The sequence below is a fragment of the Lolium perenne genome, chromosome 5, assembly GCF_019359855.2.
Source record: "Lolium perenne isolate Kyuss_39 chromosome 5, Kyuss_2.0, whole genome shotgun sequence".
Classification (NCBI taxonomy): Eukaryota; Viridiplantae; Streptophyta; class Magnoliopsida; order Poales; family Poaceae; genus Lolium; species Lolium perenne.
Window position 1 is genome coordinate 230428336 of NC_067248.2, and position 20078 is coordinate 230448413.

Genomic DNA, 20078 nt, shown 5'->3' on the forward strand with positions numbered 1-20078 from the left:
TCTGGTTCCTCTTAGAAATTTGTCTTTACGAACTGTTCTGTTTTGACAGATTCTGCCTTTTATTTCGCATTGCCTGTTTTGCTATGCTCGATGGATTTTTCTATTCCATTAACTTTAAGTAGCTTTGTGCAATGTCCAGAAGTGTTAAGAATGATTATGTCACCTCTGAACATGTGAATTTTGATTGTGCACTAACCCTCTAATGAGTTGTTTTGAGTTTGGTGTGGAGAAAGTTTTCAAGGGTCAAGAGAGGAGGATGATATACTACAATCAAGAAGAGTGAAAAGTCTAAGCTTGGGGATGCCCCGGTGGTTCATCCCTGCATATTTCAAGAAGACTCAAGCGTCTAAGCTTGGGGATGCCCAAGGCATCCCCTTCTTCATCGACAACATTATCAGGTTCCTCTAGTGAAACTATATTTTTATTCCATCACATCCTATGTACTTTGCTTGGAGCGTCGGTTTGTTTTTGTTTTTGTTTTGTTTGAATAAAATGGATCCTAGCATTCATTGTGTGGGAGAGAGACACGCTCCGCTGTTGCATATGGACAAATATGTCCTTAGGCTTTACTCATAGTATTCATGGCGAAGGTTGAATCTTCTTCGTTAAATTGTTATATGGTTGGAAACGGGAAATGCTACATGTAGTAATTGGGAAAATGTCTTGGATAATTTGATACTTGGCAATTGTTGTGCTCATGTTTAAGCTCTTGCATCATATACTTTTCACCAATTAATGAAGAAATACATAGAGCTTGCTAAAATTTGGTTTGCATAATTGGTCTCTCTAAGGTCTAGATAATTTCTAGTAAGGGTCGAACAACAAGGAAGACGGTGTAGAGTCTTATAATATTTACAATATGTCTTTTATGTGAGTTTTGCTGTACCGCTTCATACTTGTGTTTGTTTCAAATAACCTTGCTAGCCTAAACCTTGTATCGAGAGGGAATACTTCTCATGCATCCAAAATCCTTGAGCCAACCACTATGCCATTTGTGTCCACCATACCTACCTACTACATGGTATTTCTCCGCCATTCCAAAGTAAATTGCTTGAGTGCTACCTTTAAATTTCTATCCTCTACCTTTACAATATATAGCTCATGGGACAAATAGCCTAAAAACTATTGTGGTATTGAATATGTACTTATGCACTTTATCTCTTATTAAGTTTATTGTTGTGCGATAACCATGTTCCTGGGGACGCCATCAACTACTCTTTGTTGAATATCATGTGAGTTGCTATGCAAGTCCGTCTTGTCTGAAGTAAGGGAGATTTACCACTAGTTGAATGGTTAGAGCATGCATACTGTTAGAGAAGAACATTGGGCCGCTAACTAAAGCCATGATCCATGGTGGAAGTTTTAGTTTTGGACAAATATCCTCAATCTCATATGAGAAAAATTAATTGTTGTTGAATGCTTAAGCATTAAAGAGGAGTCCATTATCTGTTGTCTATGTTGTCCCGGTATGGATGTCTAAGTTGAGAATAATCAAAAGCGAGAAATCCAATGCGAGCTTTCTCCTTAGACCTTTGTACAGGCGGCATAGAGGTACCCCTTTGTGACACTTGGTTAAAACATATGTATTGCGATGATAATCCAAGTAATCCGAGCTAATTAGGACAAGGTGCGGGCACTATTAGTATACTATGCATGAGACTTGCAACTTGTAGGACATAATTTACATGATGCATATGCTTTATTACTACCGTTGACAAAATTGTTTCTTGTTTTCAAAACCAAAGCTCTAGCACAAATATAGCAATCAATGCTTCCCTCTACGAAGGGCCTTTCTTTTACTTTTATGTTGAGTCAGTTCACCTATCTCTCTCCACCTCAAGAAGCAAACACTTGTGTGAACTGTGCATTGATTCCTACATACTTGCATATTGCAATTGTTATATTACTTTACATTGACAATATCCATGAGATATACATGTTACAAGTTGAAAGCAACCGCTGAAACTTAATCTTCCTTTGTGTTGCTTCAATACCTTTACTTTGAATTTATTGCTTTATGAGTTAACTCTTATGCAAGACTTATTGATGCTTGTCTTGAAAGTACTATTCATGAAAAGTCTTTGCTATATGATTCATTTGTTTACTCATTACATTTACCATTGCTTTGATCGCTGCATTCATTACATGTGCTTACAATAGTATGATCAAGATTATGATGGCATGTCACTTCAGAAATTATCTTTGTTATCGTTTACCTACTCGGGACGAGCAGGAACTAAGCTTGGGGATGCTGATACGTCTCCAACGTATCGATAATTTCTTATGTTCCATGCCACTTTATTGATGATACCTACATGTTTTATGCATACTTTATGTCATATTTATGCATTTTCCGGCACTAACCTATTAACGAGATGCCGAAGAGCCGATTCTTTGTTTTTATTGCTTTTGGTTTCAGAAATCCTAGTAAGGAAATATTCTCGGAATTGGACGAAATCAACGCCCAGGGTCCTATTTTCACACGAAGCTTCCAGAAGACCGAAGGAGTCACGAAGTGGGGCCACGGGGCGCCGCCACAGTAGGGCGGTGATACGTCTCCGACGTATCGATAATTTCTTATGTTCCATGCCACATTATTGATGATATCTACATGTTTTATGCACACTTTATGTCATATTCGTGCATTTTCTGGAACTAACCTATTAACAAGATGCCGAAGTGCCAGTTCCTGTTTTCTGTTGTTTTTGGTTTCAGAAATCCTAGTAACAAAATATTCTCGGAATCGGACGAAATCAACGCCCAGGTTCCTATTTTGCCCGGAAGCATCCAGAACACACGAGAACCGCCAGAGAGGGGGCACAGGGCCACCAGACCCTAGGCCGGCGCGGCCAAAGGGGGGGCCGCGCCCCCCTATAGTGTGGGCCCCCCAGAAGTCCACCGACCTTGCCCTTCCGCCTATTTAAAGCCTCCGTCGCGAAAACCCTGATACGTTCGACGAAACCAGAGAAAACCTTCCAGAGCCGCCGCCATCGCGAAGCCAAGATCTCGGGGACAGGAGTCTCTGTTCCGGCACGCCGCCGGAACGGGGAAGTGCCCCCGGAAGGCTTCTCCATCGACACCGCTGCCATCTCCACCGCCATCTTCATCAACGCTGCTGTCTCCCATGAGGAGGGAGTAGTTCTCCATCGAGGCTCGGGGCTGTACCGGTAGCTATGTGGTTCATCTCTCTCCTATGTACTTCAATACAATAATCTCATGAGCTGCCTTACATGATTGAGATTCATATGATGATGCTTGTAATCTAGATGTCGTTATGCTAGTCAAGTGAATTTTACTCATGTGATCTCCGGAGACTCCTTGTCCCACGTGTGTAAAGGTGACAGTGTGTGCACCGTGTGGGTCTCTTAGGCTATATTTCACAGAATACTTATTCACTGTTATGAGTGGCATAGTGAAGTGCTTATTTATATCTCTTTATGATTGCAATGTGTTTTGTATCACAATTTATCTATGTGCTACTCTAGTGATGTTATTAAAGTAGTTTTATTCCTCCTGCACGGTGTAATGGTGACAGTGTGTGCATCCATGTTAGTACTTGGCGTAGACTATGATTATGATCTCTTGTGGATTATGAAGTTAACTATTGCTATGATGGTATTGATGTGATCTATTCCTCCTACATAGTGTGAAGGTGACAGTGTGCATACTATGTTAGTACTTGGTTTAGTCGAATTGATCTTTCATGCACTCTAAGGTTATTTAAATATGAACATTGAATTGTGGAGCTTGTTAACTCCGGCATTGAGGGTTCGTGTAATCCTACGCAATGTGTTCATCATCCAACAAGAGTGTAGAGTATGCATTTATCTATTCTGTTATGTGATCAAAGTTGAGAGTGTCCACTAGTGAAAGTCTAATCCCTAGGCCTTGTTCCTAAATACTGCTATCGCTGCTTGTTTTACTGCGTTACTACTGCTGCGTTACTACTGCTTGTTTATTGTCCTGGGCAAAGCACTTTTCTGGTGCCGTTGCCACTGCTCATATATATTCATACCACCCGTATTTCACCATCTCTTCGCCGAACTAGTGCACCTATTAGGTGTGTTGGGGACACAAGAGATGGTTGCAGGGTTGCATGAGAGGGATATCTTTGACCTCTTCCTCCCTGAGTTCGATAAACCTTGGGTGATCCACTTAAGGGAAACTTGCTGCTGTTCTACAAACCTCTGCTCTTGGAGGCCCAACACTGTCTACAGGAAAAGGAGGGGGCGTAGACATCAAGCTATTTTCTGGCGCCGTTGCCGGGGAGGAAAGGTAAAAGGTACTCACACTCCGGATCTCGGCTAGTAAGCTATTTTCGCCGTTGTAAGTACTCGAAGCTATTTCCTTTAGATCCTGCAATTGCATCTTTTTGTTTCTTGTTTACACTAGTTTGGCATAATGGACAAGAATCAGCTTCTTATTCTATTTCCTGATTTAAAACATGGATTGTTTGATGCGAAAATTAAAAAACCTATGGAATCTTATTTGCATGCTGGTAGTAATATTAGTATGAACGCTTTGAACACCATTATTGATAATGATATAGAAAGTTCTAAGCTTGGGGAAGCTGGTTTTCATGATCTTTTTAGTCCCCCAAGCATTGAGGAGAAAATTTTCTTTGATGATACTTTGCCTCCCATATATGATGATTATAATGATAGTGGTCTTTTGGTGCCACCTACTATGGAGAGTAAATTTTGTTGTGATTATACTATGCCTCCTACACTTGATGAGAATAATAATGATAGCTAATTTGTTGAATTTGCTCCCACTACAACTAATAAGAATGATTATGCTTATGTGGAGAGTAATGATACTTTTATGCATGAGAATAAGAATGCTTTATGTGATAGTTACATTGTTGAACTTGTTCATGATGCCACTGAAAGTTATTATGAGAGAGGAAAATATAGTTGTAAAAGTTTTCATGTTACTAAAACACCTCTCTATATGCTTAAAATCTTGAAGTTGAGCTTGTCTAGTTTTTCTATGCTTGTTGCATTATGCTTCTTGAATTTGTTTATTTACAAGATTCCTTTTCATAGGAAGCATGTTAGACTTAAATGTGTTTTGTATTTGCCTCTTGATGCTCTCTTTTGCTTCAACTACTATTTCTTGCGAGTGCATCATTAAAACTGCTGAGCCCATCTTAATGGCTATAAAGAAAGAACTTCTTGGGAGATAACCCATGTGTTATTTTGCTACAGTACTTTGTTTGATATTTGTGTCTTGGAAGTTTTTACTACTGTAGCAACCTCTCCTTATCTTAGTTTTGTGTTTTGTTGTGCCAAGTGAAGCCTCTAATCGAAGGTTGATACTACATTTGGATTTCTGCGCAGAAACAGATTTCTATCTGTCACGAATCTGGGCTGTTTTCTCTGTAGAAAAATCATAAAAATATGCCAATTTACGTGCGTATTCCTCAGATATGTATGCAACTTTCATTAGTTTTGAGTTTTCTGATCTGAGCAACGGAAGTATTTATTAGAAATTCGTCTTTACGGACTGTACTATTTTGACAGATTCTGCCTTTTATTTCGCATTGCTTCTTTCGCTGTGTTGGGTGGATTTCTTTGTTCCATTACCTTCCAGTAGCTTTGAGCAATGTCCAGAAGTGTTAAGAATGATTGTGTCACCTCTGAACATGTGAGTTTTTGATTATGTACTAACCCCTCTAATGAAGTTTATGAGAAGTTTGGTGTGAAGGAAGTTTTCAAGGGTCAAGAGAGGAGGATGATATACTATGCTCAAGAAGAGTGAAAGCTCTAAGCTTGGGGATGCCCCGGTGGTTAACCCCTGCATATATCGAGAAGACTCAAGCGTCTAAGCTTGGGGATGCCCAAGGCATCCCCTTCTTCATCGACAACATTATCAGGTTCCTCCCCTGAAACTATATTTTTATTCCGTCACATCTTATGTGCTTTTCTTGGAGCGTCGGTTTGTTTTTGTTTTTGTTTTGTTTAAATAAAATGGATCCTAGCATTCACTTTGTGGGAGAGAGACACGCTCCGCTGTAGCATATGGACAAGTATGTCCTTAGGCTCTCCTCATAATATTCATGGCGAAGTTTCTTCTTCGTTAAATTGTTATATGGTTGGAATTGGAAAATGATACATGTACTAAATTGCTATAATGTCTTGGGTAATGTGATACTTGGCAATTGTTGTGCTCATGTTTAAGCTCTTGCATCATACACTTTGCACCTATTAATGAAGAAATACATAGAGCATGCTAAAATTTGGTTTGCATATTTGGTCTCTCTAAGGTCTAGATAATTTCTAGTATTGAGTTTGAACAACAAGGAAGACGGTGTAGAGTCCTATAATGTTTACAATATGTCTTTTATGTGAGTTTTGCTGCGCCGTTCATCCTTGTGTTTGTTTCAAATAACCTTGCTAGCCTAAGCCTTGTATCGATAGGGAATACTTCTCATGCATCCGAAATACTTGAGCCAACCACTATGCCATTTGTGTCCACCATACCTACCTACTACATGGTATTTCTCCGCCATTCCAAAGTAAATTGCTTGAGTGCTACCTTTAAATTTCCATCATTCACCTTTACAATATATTGCTCATGGGACAAATAGCTTAAAAACTATTGTGGTATTGAATATGTACTTATGCACTTTATCTCTTATTAAGTTGCTCGTTGTGCGATAACCATGTTCACTGGGGACGCCATCAACTATTCTTTGTTGAATTTCATGTGAGTTGCTATGCATGTTCGTCTTGTCTGAAGTAAGGGAGATCTACCACCTTATGGTTAAGCATGCATATTGTTAGAGAAGAACATTGGGCCGCTAACTAAAGCCATGATTCATGGTGGAAGTTTCAGTTTTGGACATATATCCTCAATCTCATATGAGAACACTAATTGTTGGTACATGCTTATGCATAAAAGAGGAGTCCATTATCTGTTGTCTATGTTGTCCCGGTATGGATGTCTAAGTTGAGAATAATCAATAGCGAGAAATCCAATGCGAGCTTTCTCCTTAGACCTTTGTACGGGCGGCATAGAGGTACCCCTTTGTAACACTTGGTTAAAACATGTGCATTGCGATGATCCCGGTAGTCCAAGCTAATTAGGACAAGGTGCGGGCACTATTAGTATACTATGCATGAGGCTTGCAACTTGTAAGATATAATTTACATAACTCATATGCTTTATTACTACCGTTGACAAAATTGTTTCATGTTTTCAAAATAAAAGCTCTAGCACAAATATAGCAATCGATGCTTTCCTCGTTGAAGGACCTTTCTTTTACTTTTAATGTTGAGTCAGTTCACCTATTTCTCTCCACCTCAAGAAGCAAACACTTGTGTGAACTGTGCATTGATTCTTACATACTTGCATATTGCACTTATTATATTACTCTATGTTGACGATTATCCATGAGATATACATGTTATAAGTTGAAAGCAACCGCTGAAACTTAATCTTCCTTTGTGTTGCTTCAATGCTTTTACTATGAATTATTGCTTTATGAGTTAACTCTTATGCAAGACTTATTGATGCTTGTCTTGAAGTACTATTCATGAAAAGTCTTTGCTTTATGATTCACTTGTTTACTCATGTCATTTCCATTGTTTTGATCGCTGCATTCATTATATATGTTTACAAATAGTATGATCAAGGTTATGATGGCATGTCACTCCAGAAATTATCTTTGTTATCGTTTTACCTGCTCGGGACGAGCAGAACTAAGCTTGGGGATGCTGATACGTCTCCGACGTATCGATAATTTCTTATGTTCCATGCCACATTATTGATGATATCTACATGTTTTATGCACACTTTATGTCATATTCGTGCATTTTCTGGAACTAACCTATTAACAAGATGCCGAAGTGCCAGTTCCTGTTTTCTGCTGTTTTTGGTTTCAGAAATCCTAGTAACGAAATATTCTCGGAATCGGACGAAATCAACGCCCAGGTTCCTATTTTGCCCGGAAGCATCCAGAACACACGAGAACCGCCAGAGAGGGGGCACAGGGCCACCAGACCCTAGGCCGGCACGGCCAAAGGGGGGGCCGCGCCCCCCTATAGTGTGGGCCCCCCAGAAGTCCACCGACCTTGCCCTTCCGCCTATTTAAAGCCTCCGTCGCGAAAACCCTGATACGTTCGACGAAACCATAGAAAACCTTCCAGAGCCGCCGCCATCGCGAAGCCAAGATCTGGGGGACAGGAGTCTCTGTTCCGGCATGCCGCCGGAACGGGGAAGTGCCCCCGGAAGGCTTCTCCATCGACACCGCTTCCATCTCCACCGCCATCTTCATCAATGCTGTTGTCTCCCATGAGGAGGGAGTAGTTCTCCATCGAGGCTCGGGGCTGTACCGGTAGCTATGTGGTTCATCTCTCTCCTATGTACTTCAATACAATAATCTCATGAGCTGCCTTACATGATTGAGATTCATAGTGAAGTGCTTATTTATATCTCTTTATGATTGCAATGTGTTTTGTATCACAATTTATCTATGTGCTACTCTAGTGATGTTATTAAAGTAGTTTTATTCCTCCTGCACGGTGTAATGGTGACAGTGTGTGCATCCGTGTTAGTACTTGGCGTAGACTATGATTATGATCTCTTGTAGATTATGAAGTTAACTATTGCTATGATGGTATTGATGTGATCTATTCCTCCTACATAGTGTGAAGGTGACAGTGTGCATACTATGTTAGTACTTGGTTTAGTCGAATTGATCTTTCATGCACTCTAAGGTTATTTAAATATGAACATTGAATTGTGGAGCTTGTTAACTCCGGCATTGAGGGTTCGTGTAATCCTACGGAATGTGTTCATCATCCAACAAGAGTGTAGAGTATGCATTTATCTATTCTGTTATGTGATCAAAGTTGAGAGTGTCCACTAGTGAAAGTCTAATCCCTAGGCCTTGTTCCTAAATACTGCTATCGCTGCTTGTTTTACTGCGTTACTACTGCTGCGTTACTACTGCTTGTTTATTGTCCTGGGCAAAGCACTTTTCTGGTGCCGTTGCCACTGCTCATATATATTCATACCACCCGTATTTCACCATCTCTTCGCCGAACTAGTGCACCTATTAGGTGTGTTGGGGACACAAGAGACTTCTTGCTTTGTGGTTGCAGGGTTGCATGAGAGGGATATCTTTGACCTCTTCCTCCCTGAGTTCGATAAACCTTGGGTGATCCACTTAAGGGAAACTTGCTGCTGTTCTACAAACCTCTGCTCTTGGAGGCCCAACACTGTCTACAGGAAAAGGAGGGGGCGTAGACATCAGGCGGCGCGGCCTACAGGGGGCCCGCGCGGCCCTGTTGTGTGGGGCCCCCGTGGCGCCTCCTGACCTGCCCTTCCGCCTACTTAAGGTCTTCATCGCGAAACCCCCAGTACCGAGAGCCATGATACGGAAAACCTTCCAGAGACGCCGCTGCCGCCAATCCCATCTCGGGGGATTCAGGAGATCGCCTCCGGCACCCTGTCGGAGAGGGGAATCATCTCCCGGAGGACTCTTCACCGCCATGGTCGCCTCCGGAGTGATGAGTGAGTAGTTCACCCCTGGACTATGGGTCCATAGCAGTAGCTAGATGGTCGTCTTCTCCTAATTGTGCTTCATTGTTGGATCTTGTGAGCTGCCTAACATGATCAAGATCATCTATCTGTAATGCTACATGTTGTGTTTGTTGGGATCCGATGAATAGAGAATACTATGCTATGTTGATTATCAATCTATTATCTATGTGTTGTTTATGATCTTGCATGCTCTCCGTTACTAGTAGAGGCTCTGGCCAAGTATTTGCTTTTAACTCCAAGAGGGAGTATTTATGCTCGATAGTGGGTTCATGCCTCCATTAAATCTGGGACAGTGACAGAAAGTTCTAAGGTTGTGGATGTGATGTTGCCACTAGGGATAAAACATCGATGCTATGTCTAAGGATGTACGTGTTGATTACATTACGCACCATACTTAATGCAATTGTCTGTTGTTTGCAACTTAATACTGGAAGGGGTTCGGATGATAACCTGAAGGTGGACTTTTTAGGCATAGATGCATGTTGGATAGCGGTCTATGTACTTTGTCGTAATGCCCAATTAGATCTCACTATACTCATCATATCATGTATGTGCATGGTCATGCCCTCTTTATTTGTCAATTGCCCAACTGTAATTTGTTCACCCAACATGCTATTTCTTATGGGAGAGACACCTCTAGTGAACTGTGGACCCCGGACCATTCTTTTAATCGAATACAATCCACTGCAATACTTGTTCTACTGTTTTCTGCAAACAATCATCATCCACACTATACATCTAATCCTTTGTTACAGCAAGCCGGTGAGATTGACAACCTCACTGTCACGTTGGGGCAAAGTAATTTGGTTGTGTTGTGCAGGTTCCACGTTGGCGCTGGAATCCCTGGTGTTGCGCCGCACTACACTTCGCCGCCATCAACCTTCAACGTGCTTCTTGGCTCCTACTGGTTCGATAAACCTTGGTTTCTTACTGAGGGAAAACTTGCTGCTGTACGCATCACACCTTCCTCTTGGGGTTCCCAACGGACGCGTGCTGTACGCGTATCACACATCGTCACCGCTGTAACAATTTGGGTTGGATCTTGATTGTTTGATAGGGGAAACTCTCCCGGTATTGATTCCTACTTGTTATTGATGCTATTGAGTGAAACCATTGAACCAAGGTTTATGTTCAGATTGTTATTCATCATCATATCACCTCTGATCATGTTCCATATGATGTCTCGTGAGTAGTTCGTTTAGTTCTTGAGGACATGGGTGAAGTCTAAATGTTAGTAGTGAATTATGGTTGAGTAATATTCAATGTTATGATATTTAAGTTGTGGTGTTATTCTTCTAGTGGTGTCATGTGAACGTCGACTACATGATACTTCACCTTTATGGGCCTAGGGGAATACATCTTTTATTCGTTTGCCAATTGCGGGGTTGCCGGAGTGACAGAAACCTAAGCCCCCGTTGGTATATCGATGCAGGAGGGATAGCAGGATCTCAGAGTTTAAGGCTGTGGTTAGATTTATCTTAATTACTTTCTTGTAGTAGCGGATGCTTGCAAGGGGTAAAAGCACAAGTATGTATTAGTCCTAGGAAGGGCGGTGCATTAGCATAGGTTCACCCACACAACACTTATCAAAACAATGAAGATTAATCGGCTGTATGAAGCGAAAGCACTAGACTAAATTCCCGTGTGTCCTCAAGAACGTTTGGTCATTATAAGTAAACAAACCGGCTTGTCCTTTGTGCTAAAAAGGATTGGGCCACTCGCTGCAATTGTTACTCTCGCACTTTACTTACTCGTACTTTATTCAACTGCTACATCAAAACCCCCTGAATACTTGTCTGTGAGCATTTACAGTGAATCCTTCATCGAAACTGCTTGTCAACACCTTCTGCTCCTCGTTGGGTTCGACACTCTTACTTATCGAAAATACTATGATACAACCCCTATACTTGTGGGTCATCAAGCCTGTCGATGAAAAAAGATGTATGTCACCAATATCTTTTACTATATTGCAGCACCGCGAGCCCGCCTCATTAAAAACCTTTCCAGCCCCACTCCGTGCCCTGAAAAGGAAAAGAGTGCGTCTGAAAACTCGCGGGCGTTTCAGTACATTGTATTTTTACAAAGGAGGACTATATTTGGACTCTAAGCGTAGAACCGCCTGAGTTGCGCCACGTTCCAGGGGTTTTTCTCGGGAACCCATGTCTTCTTGTCCTTGATTCTGTACGCTCCTCCTTCGATTACTTCTGTGACGATGTAAGGGCCCAGCCATGGCGACTCGAGTTTTTCAGTACTCTGTTGATTGAGCCGCAGAACTAAATCTCCGACCTGAAAAGACCTTGGTCGCAATCGTCGACTGTGGTAGTTTTTCAAGTCTTGCTGGTACTTGGTGACACGTGATAGTACTTCATCTCGAGCTTCATCAAGTGCATCGACATCGTCCTCTAATGCTCTTCTGGAAGTTTCTTCATCATACTCTGTGACTCTTGGGGAATCATGCTCTATTTCTATCGGTAGTACTGCCTCAACTCCATGGACCAGAAAAAACGGAGTTTCATGTGTCGCCGTACTTGGCGTTGTTCGAATACTCCACAATACACTTGGCAACTCTTCTGGCCAAGTATGTCGAGCTTTTTCCAGTGGTCCCAACAAATGCTTCTTGATGCCGTTGCAGATGATACCATTGGCTTTCTCGACTTGACCGTTGGTTTGCGGGTGCCCAACTGACGCGAATTGCAATTTGATGCCCACTTCTGCGTAGTATGCCTTGAATTCCTTGGATGTGAAGTTACTGCCATTGTCCGTGACGATGCTATGAGGTACTCCAAATCGAAAAACAATGCTTTTCGCGAACTTTATTGCTGACGCTGCATCTGGTGAATTTATCGGCTTTGCTTCTATCCACTTGGTGAATTTGTCGACAGCAACGAGCATATACTCGTATCCTCCTGGCGAGGCCTTGTGTAACTTTCCCACCATATAGAGGCCCCATTGAGCAAAGGGCCAAGACAATGGTATTGGCATCAGCTCTGCTGCTGGAGAGTGGGGTTTTGCGGCAAATCTCTGGCACGCGTCGCAGGTTCGTACTATCTCCTTTGCATCCTCGATTGCTGTCAACCAGTAAAATCCAGCCCGTAAAACCTTGGCCGCAATAGCTCGACTGCTCGCGTGATGACCACATATTCCCTCGTGTACATCCTTTAAGATTATCCTTCCTTCTTCGGGTGTGACGCACCTTTGCAATACACCCGAAATACTGCGTTTGTACAACTCTCCTTTGACCACTGTAAAGGCTTTGGATCGTCGAATAACTCGCCTTGCTTCAACTGGGTCGTCGGGTATCTCTTTCCTTAAGATGTATGATATGTAAGCTTGCATCCATGGTACCTGTACCATCATCACTAGCTCCTGATCCTCTTCTTCTTCTGGTGCTTCCTTGGGAGTCGTCGAGGTTTTCTCCTCCTTCTGCTTTTTCTGCGCCTTCTTTGGCTTTGTGGATCTCTCGGTTATCTCTTCCCAAAACACACCTGGTGGAATTGCAAGGCGCTGCGACCCGATGTTTGCAAGAACATCGGCTTCATCATTACTCAACCTGCTGATGTGATTTACTTCGCATCCATCAAATAACTTTCCGAGCTCATTGTACACTTCCTTGTACGCCATCATGCTATCATTGAGTGCATCACATTGGTTCATGACTTGCTGAGCCACCAATTGTGAGTCGCCAAAGATCTTCAATCGAGTTGCACCACAAGCTTTCGCCATCTTCATTCCGTGTATAAGAGCTTCATATTCTGCCTCATTATTAGAAGCGTTTGGGAACGTCATCCGCAAGACATACTTCAGTTTGTCGCCTTCAGGTGATATAAGTATCACGCCTGCTCCAGCTCCTTCTACCCTCTTGGACCCGTCAAAGTTCATAGTCCAAGTTCTCGATAAATCTGGGGGTCCTGTGTTTTGCAGCTCCATCCACTCCGTGATGAAATCTGGCAGAATTTGCGACTTCATTGCTTTTCTTTTTTCATACGTGATGTCCCGAGGAGAAAGTTCTATTCCCCAAAGGGAGACACGACCTGTAGCTTCTGGATTGTTTAGTATATTTGATAGAGGTGCTTCATTGACCACTATTATCGGGTGTGCCGAAAAATAATGCCACAATTTTCTTGCGGTTGTGATTACTCCATATGCTAGCTTCTGGTACTGCGGGTACCGCTGTTTTGAAGGCGATAAAACTTCACTGATGAAATATACCGGCCTTTGTACTCCATGGAGTTTTCCTTCTTCCTCTCTTTCGACAACCAGCGCCGTGCTAACCACCTGCGGTGTGGCTGCAATGTATAACAGGAGGGGTTCCTTCTCTTTCGGTGCCACCAAGATTGGTGGTGTCGAAATTGTACGTTTAAGATCCTCGAAAGCTCTATCTGCTTCCTCCTTTCACTGGAACTTCTCTCCTTGCTTGATTAAAGCGTAGAACGGTAACGCCTTTTCTCCCAGCCTGGCGAAGAATCTGCTTAAAGCTGCGACTCGCCCAGTTAACTGATGTATTTCTTTCAACTTTGTTGGCTTCCTCATTGTTACGATAGCTTGGATTTTTTCGGGATTAGCTTCAATCCCTCTTGCTGAGACTAGGAACCCGAGAAGTTCTCCTGCAGGGACGCCGAAAGAACACTTCGTTGGGTTCATCTTGAGGCAAAACTTGTCGAGGTTGTCGAAAGTTTCCTTCAGGTCCTCGATTAGCGTTGCCCCCTTTTTTGACGTTATGACGACATCATCAATGTACACTTGTACGTTTTTCCCAATCTGCGTTGCTAGGCACTTCTGCATCATCCTCGATATGTTGCTCCCGCGTTTTTCAGACCAAAAGGCATTGTTCTGTAGCAAAACACGCCGTAAGGTGTAATGAACGTTGTTTTGACCTCATCCTCTTCTTTCAATCTAATCTGGTTATAACCAGGGTATGCATCCAGGAAGGAAAGACGTTCACATCCTGCCGTGGAGTCGATGATTTTATCGATCCTCGGGAGGGGAAAGTGATCCTTTGGACAATGTTTGTTGAGACACGTAAAGTCGACGCACATGCGAAGGACTTTAGTGTTTTTCTTCGGAACCAACACTGGGTTTGCGACCCACGTGGCCTATGTATGCAGCTCCTTGATGAAACCAGCTTCTCTTAGTCGATCAATCTCTGACAGCATAGCTTTGCGGTTTGGCTCCGAAAAACGCCGCAAAGGTTGTTTTATTGGTCTTGCTAATGGATCCAAGTTTAGGTGGTGCTCGGCAAGTTCCCTGGGTACTCCTGACATGTCAGCTGGACACCATGCGAAGATTTTCAAGTGCTCACGGAGGAACTCGACGAGCGCGCTTTCCTATGCGAGGTTGATACATCTCCGATGTATCGATAATTTCTTATGTTCCATGCTTGTTTTATGACAATACCTACATGTTTTGTTCACACTTTATATCATTTTTATGCGTTTTCCGGAACTAACCTATTGACGAGATGCCGAAGTGCCAGTTCCTGTTTTCTGCTGTTTTTGGTTTCAGAAATCCTAGTAAGGAAATATTCTCGGAATTGGACGAAATCAACGCCCAGCATCTTAGAATCCCACGAAGCTTCCAGAACACCCGAGAGCCGCCATAGGGGAGCCCTGGGGGCCCCACACACCACCCTGGCGCGGCCAGAGGGGGGGGCGCCCCCCTATTGTGTCGTCGCCTCGTCAGCCTTCCGACTCCGCCTCTTCGCCTATATAAAGGTCCCTGACCTAAAACATCGATACGAAAAAGCCACAGTACGAGAAACCTTCCAGAGCCGCCGCCATCGCGAAGCCAAGATCTGGGGACAGGATGTAATATCCCAGGTAATGGGGTTACAAAATAGAGGAAACAGATGTGTGCATTTCATTCATGCATAGAAAATCTGGGGAATTTTCGCGCTTTAAAGTAAAACTGTCACAGTAACTGAAGTTTCACTTGACCTTGGTGGAATTGAAGTAGCTCATCAAGTCAAGCGCGATAAACCTCAATGTGACTTTGCTAAAACCTTGTTTTGGGCAGAGATGATTTGATCTAAGGGGTTAGATCAAATGGAACTGATAATCAACACAACAACACTTTACTCAATGATCAAATGCTTGCTCTTATAAAAGATTATAATATGGTAATCCTTACCATAACATATGAACATACATCTATTTGGAGACCAACTCTAGAAATATATATTCCTCTCTATTCCAAATAGTTAAGAATCAAACCTAGAGAGGTGAGAGTTCTATTATAATTATTAGAGAAGCATTAACAAACCTTGAGTTAAACCTTGGATATGCATCCAAGTATTCAAATCATCATCTTTAAGAGGAACCCTAGGATATTATTCAAGACCTTCCCTAGAGAGAGAACCCATTTATGTTAACCATAGATATTGGTGACTACCTCATTATCTATGGAGCCTAACCTTAGGTTAGTATTGAAGTCCTTCCAAATGAGAGAGACCATTCATACCACTCTTAGCTTTACCTAATTAAGAACAAAGGACAATCTTTGAACTAAAGTATTAGGTTGTAAACCATTCCCCTTGGAGTGGTGAGATAATCTAATATGACATGGAATAATATCATATCCATGAATTTATAGAGTAAGGAGGAGGTTAATTTAACCAAGATACCCAAGTGGAGTTTTAGGCTTGATACCTGTTGAGATATTGTGAACACACCATAAACTCTAGAATAACTATTCCTATGAAAGAGAAGCTCAAGCTATAGTGCTACACTCAAGTTAGTTGAGGCAACACTTTAAATTGAGGGAGAGAAATATCCATATGCCCTGATAATTAAATCATCATTTATTAAGTAGAACCCTAACATAATATCTCAGGCATTCTCCTGGGATATAAACTATAGAGGCCACCAAAATAGCCATCCTAAAGTGTAAAATAGAAGTGCTATACCTTAATTGATCAAGACAATGCTTGATCATGGAAGTAAGAATCCCATTTAATGAGATACCTTAGGAAGCCAAACTTTGATCATTATAAATTAAGTGATGATCATAAAAACCTAAGAACTTGAGATGGAGATATAAAGAACAAGTTGATCATGCCTCAACCATGATCATGCTCTTGAGGTATGTGAGGATAAGTTAAACCCTACTAGAATAAGGAGATCTCATCCTCACATAAAATTATAGGAAGATCACTAGTAAACAAATCCAGGCTTAGATCCCAACCTTAACTTGTGAACCACTTGGTGATCACAAGTAGAATTCTACCACATATACATTCCACTTATTCTTCATTTAAGAAACATAAGAAAAACCTTAGAGTAAAACTCCATACTTAAATGGTGAGAAATCATCCATTCATATGACCAAAGTTAACTATAAAAAGAACTATAACCAATGCAGTTACTTTAATAATTAATTGAGGATAATAATAGAAGTTAATTGGTAGAAGATAAAACCAATTCTTAAATCCTTAGTAATTAGAGAAGCACATAAGATATAAAGCAAGTAATCATATTATCAGGATTAGGGGAGATTAAACCCTAGCCAATGCAAAATGGTGTCATCCCATATCTACAACCTAGAACTGTATCTCAACCTAGTTTGTATACCACTTGGGTGAGCACAACTAAAACTCAATGAAGCCAAATTTGAGTTCCAAACCATTTGCCAGAAGGTGAATATAATTAGAACCCTAGAATTGCCCATTGGATAAATTCTATGCTTTACTAAATTAACCCTCAGAAACATCTAGTACTTAAACCCTATAATTAAAACCATGTGTGGTTATCAACCACTTGTCCTTATATAAGTAATATAAAATAATGATTGAAACAATACTTATATCAGATACTTTCTAGGATAAGGATAATGTTAATCTCAGAGGGGGGTTAAAATAGAAACTATTAAACCTTAATAAGTTGGGCACACATAAATTATATGTAAGTCATTCCATCTTAAATAGAAACCAAGCCTTATGAACAACCCCTAAAATACCTTGAGTTATAAAGTACCAGAACCTAACAATACAAATAGATGGATACAAAAGAAGAAAATAACATTTAAAATGGGGATATAACATCACATAACATCATGCCTAATGGCTATTTTGAATCACCCATTAGTATGTAATACAATCCAATGTGAAATACTTGTTTCAAATAGAATAATAATGTGTTATTCACCACACAACATCAAAATGGAATGAACATATAAAACACCTGCAAATATAACAGAATTCAAATATGAATTCAAATGGGCAAATTGAAATCAGAAAATAAAAAGAAAATAGAAAAGGAGAGGAGAAGGACTTACCTGGACTATGCCAGCCGAAGAAACCTAGCAGGAATCCACTCGAGCAGCCCAGCAGTGGCCCACGAGGCAACCCAGTACCACAGCCCAACCCAGCCCATGTACCCCTTCGTGGGGATAAGCCTGGAGACGAAGTCTTCATCTTCGGCTTGGCCACCGTCGACGCGCGCGAGGGCGCCAGCACGACGGCGAGCTCCACGTCCGCGATTGCCGCCGTTTATGACCGCCAGCGCACAGCGGAGAAGCTATAAAGAGCGCAGGAGCCCTCCATTCCCCTCTCTTCGTCTCGTTCACGCTCAATCCCGAAACCCTAGCTCGTCGGAGACCACCTCGCCCCACCGTTTCCGACCAACCCAGAGGCCGCCAATGGGCTCAGGAGGAGCGCCTCGGTGTCCTTGTTTGTCCGGTGAAGTCACAGGTCGAGGGGAGCTCGGGGAATGGAGAATTCGACCGTCCCCTTTCACAGTACTGCGGAAGAAATGGCGACCGCCGCGACATCTCCGTCTCCAATCAACGCCGACGACCCTACAGGTAGTTTCCAGGTGATCTTGCGCGTCATATGAGCATCCTATCGAGCCCTAGCATGCACCGTAGCTCATTCTCACCGTCGGCCACCGTGCGCTGCCGTCGGATGTAAACGCCGCCGCCGCTCCGGCGACCATTAGGGAGCGGCGCCGCCACCATTTGGCTCGTCTCGTCCTCCCGATTCCAACGAGTACGCACACACCCTCGCGGAACCCCAGGAACGCCGGCGCCGTCCACCACTGGCCGCCGGTGATGCGCATGGTTGCCACATCGGCACCATGTGGCAGCTCACGTGGCCAGGACCCCACCAGTCATTGACTGTGGGTGTATTCTGGTCGGGTAACTCTAGTATTTCTTGTTTTAATTCAATTCCAGAAATTACTGCAACTTTGCCTAATTATAGAAAAATCATATTAGCTCAGAAAAATGTAAATAAGATATTAAAATTCTCAGAAAAGAAAACTCTATCCAATAAAAATATAAAATGAAATTTTTATTTTTAATAAAAATCTAATTATTTAATACTTGTTATTTAAACCTTTAATTTTAAATTCTAAATACCATTAAAAATTCAGAAATTAAGAAACCATTTATAAATTAAATAAAACCAGTAAGCAAATAAAGAAAACATGAAAACTAATTTTCTTTATTTGCAATCCTATTAAATCATTATTAGGGAAATTTAAACCCTAATTATTAATTACCCTAATTAGTAAATTACTTAAAAATAATAAAAAGCCAAAGTGAATATTAATTTTATTTCAAAGTTATTAATAACTTCAACTTTAACATGAAGTTATTAATCATAGAATTAAATTGATAATAACAAACCCTAAATTCCACATGGAATGATATTATAACCCTATCATTTCATGTGACTCCTAAAACCCTAAATTAATTAGGAACCCTAGTTCCATTATTACATGTGAACCCTAATTTGCTTCTAACCTAAACCCAAGGTTAGAACAGGTGATCATGGTACTTTATTTCAAATCATAGAACCATAGTAGCTTCTAAATGTTTACCTTGAGCACATAAAATGTAGTAACCATCATTACTAAATTAGTATTCCATGTATTCATCTTAATCAAACCTAGATGATCAAATAGAACCAACCATAGTTCCTATCCCTAGAGGCAACAACCTTAATTATCCATATTTAGCATCACAACCCTGTGATGAACCATAATAGCAACCATGCCCATTAATTGTGCATCACACACCATATCCACTAAACCCTACTAATGTTAGATAATTATCACATATCCTATTTAGGAACCAACCAATCCTTACTTAGAGAATTAAATAGTAACCCTAAACAACCTCAACCTAATTATTATACTTCTTAGTATTTAAGAAGTATGTTCTTCAAAAGTTATTCTTTTGAAGAAAATAAAGAGTAACCTCAACCCTACCTAACAGGTTCTATAAACCCTAACTAGCTATCCCCAGCAAGGTATACCAACCTTGATAGCAACTATTTATAATAGATTGCTCAAGATGTTTAGGCTTAACTCAACCCTACAAGTTTTAGCTATTGAAGAATCCAACTATGTTACAATCCATCTTATACTTACCCAGAAACTACTTGGAACCATAATAAATTATAGCAATCCACAAACCCAATTGTCATGCTTGTTCTTTATTAAAGAGCATGTTCTTCAAAAGTTATTCTTTTGAAGAATATAACAAGTAATCATTAACCATGCCATATAGTATTAAAATTAACAACTGCT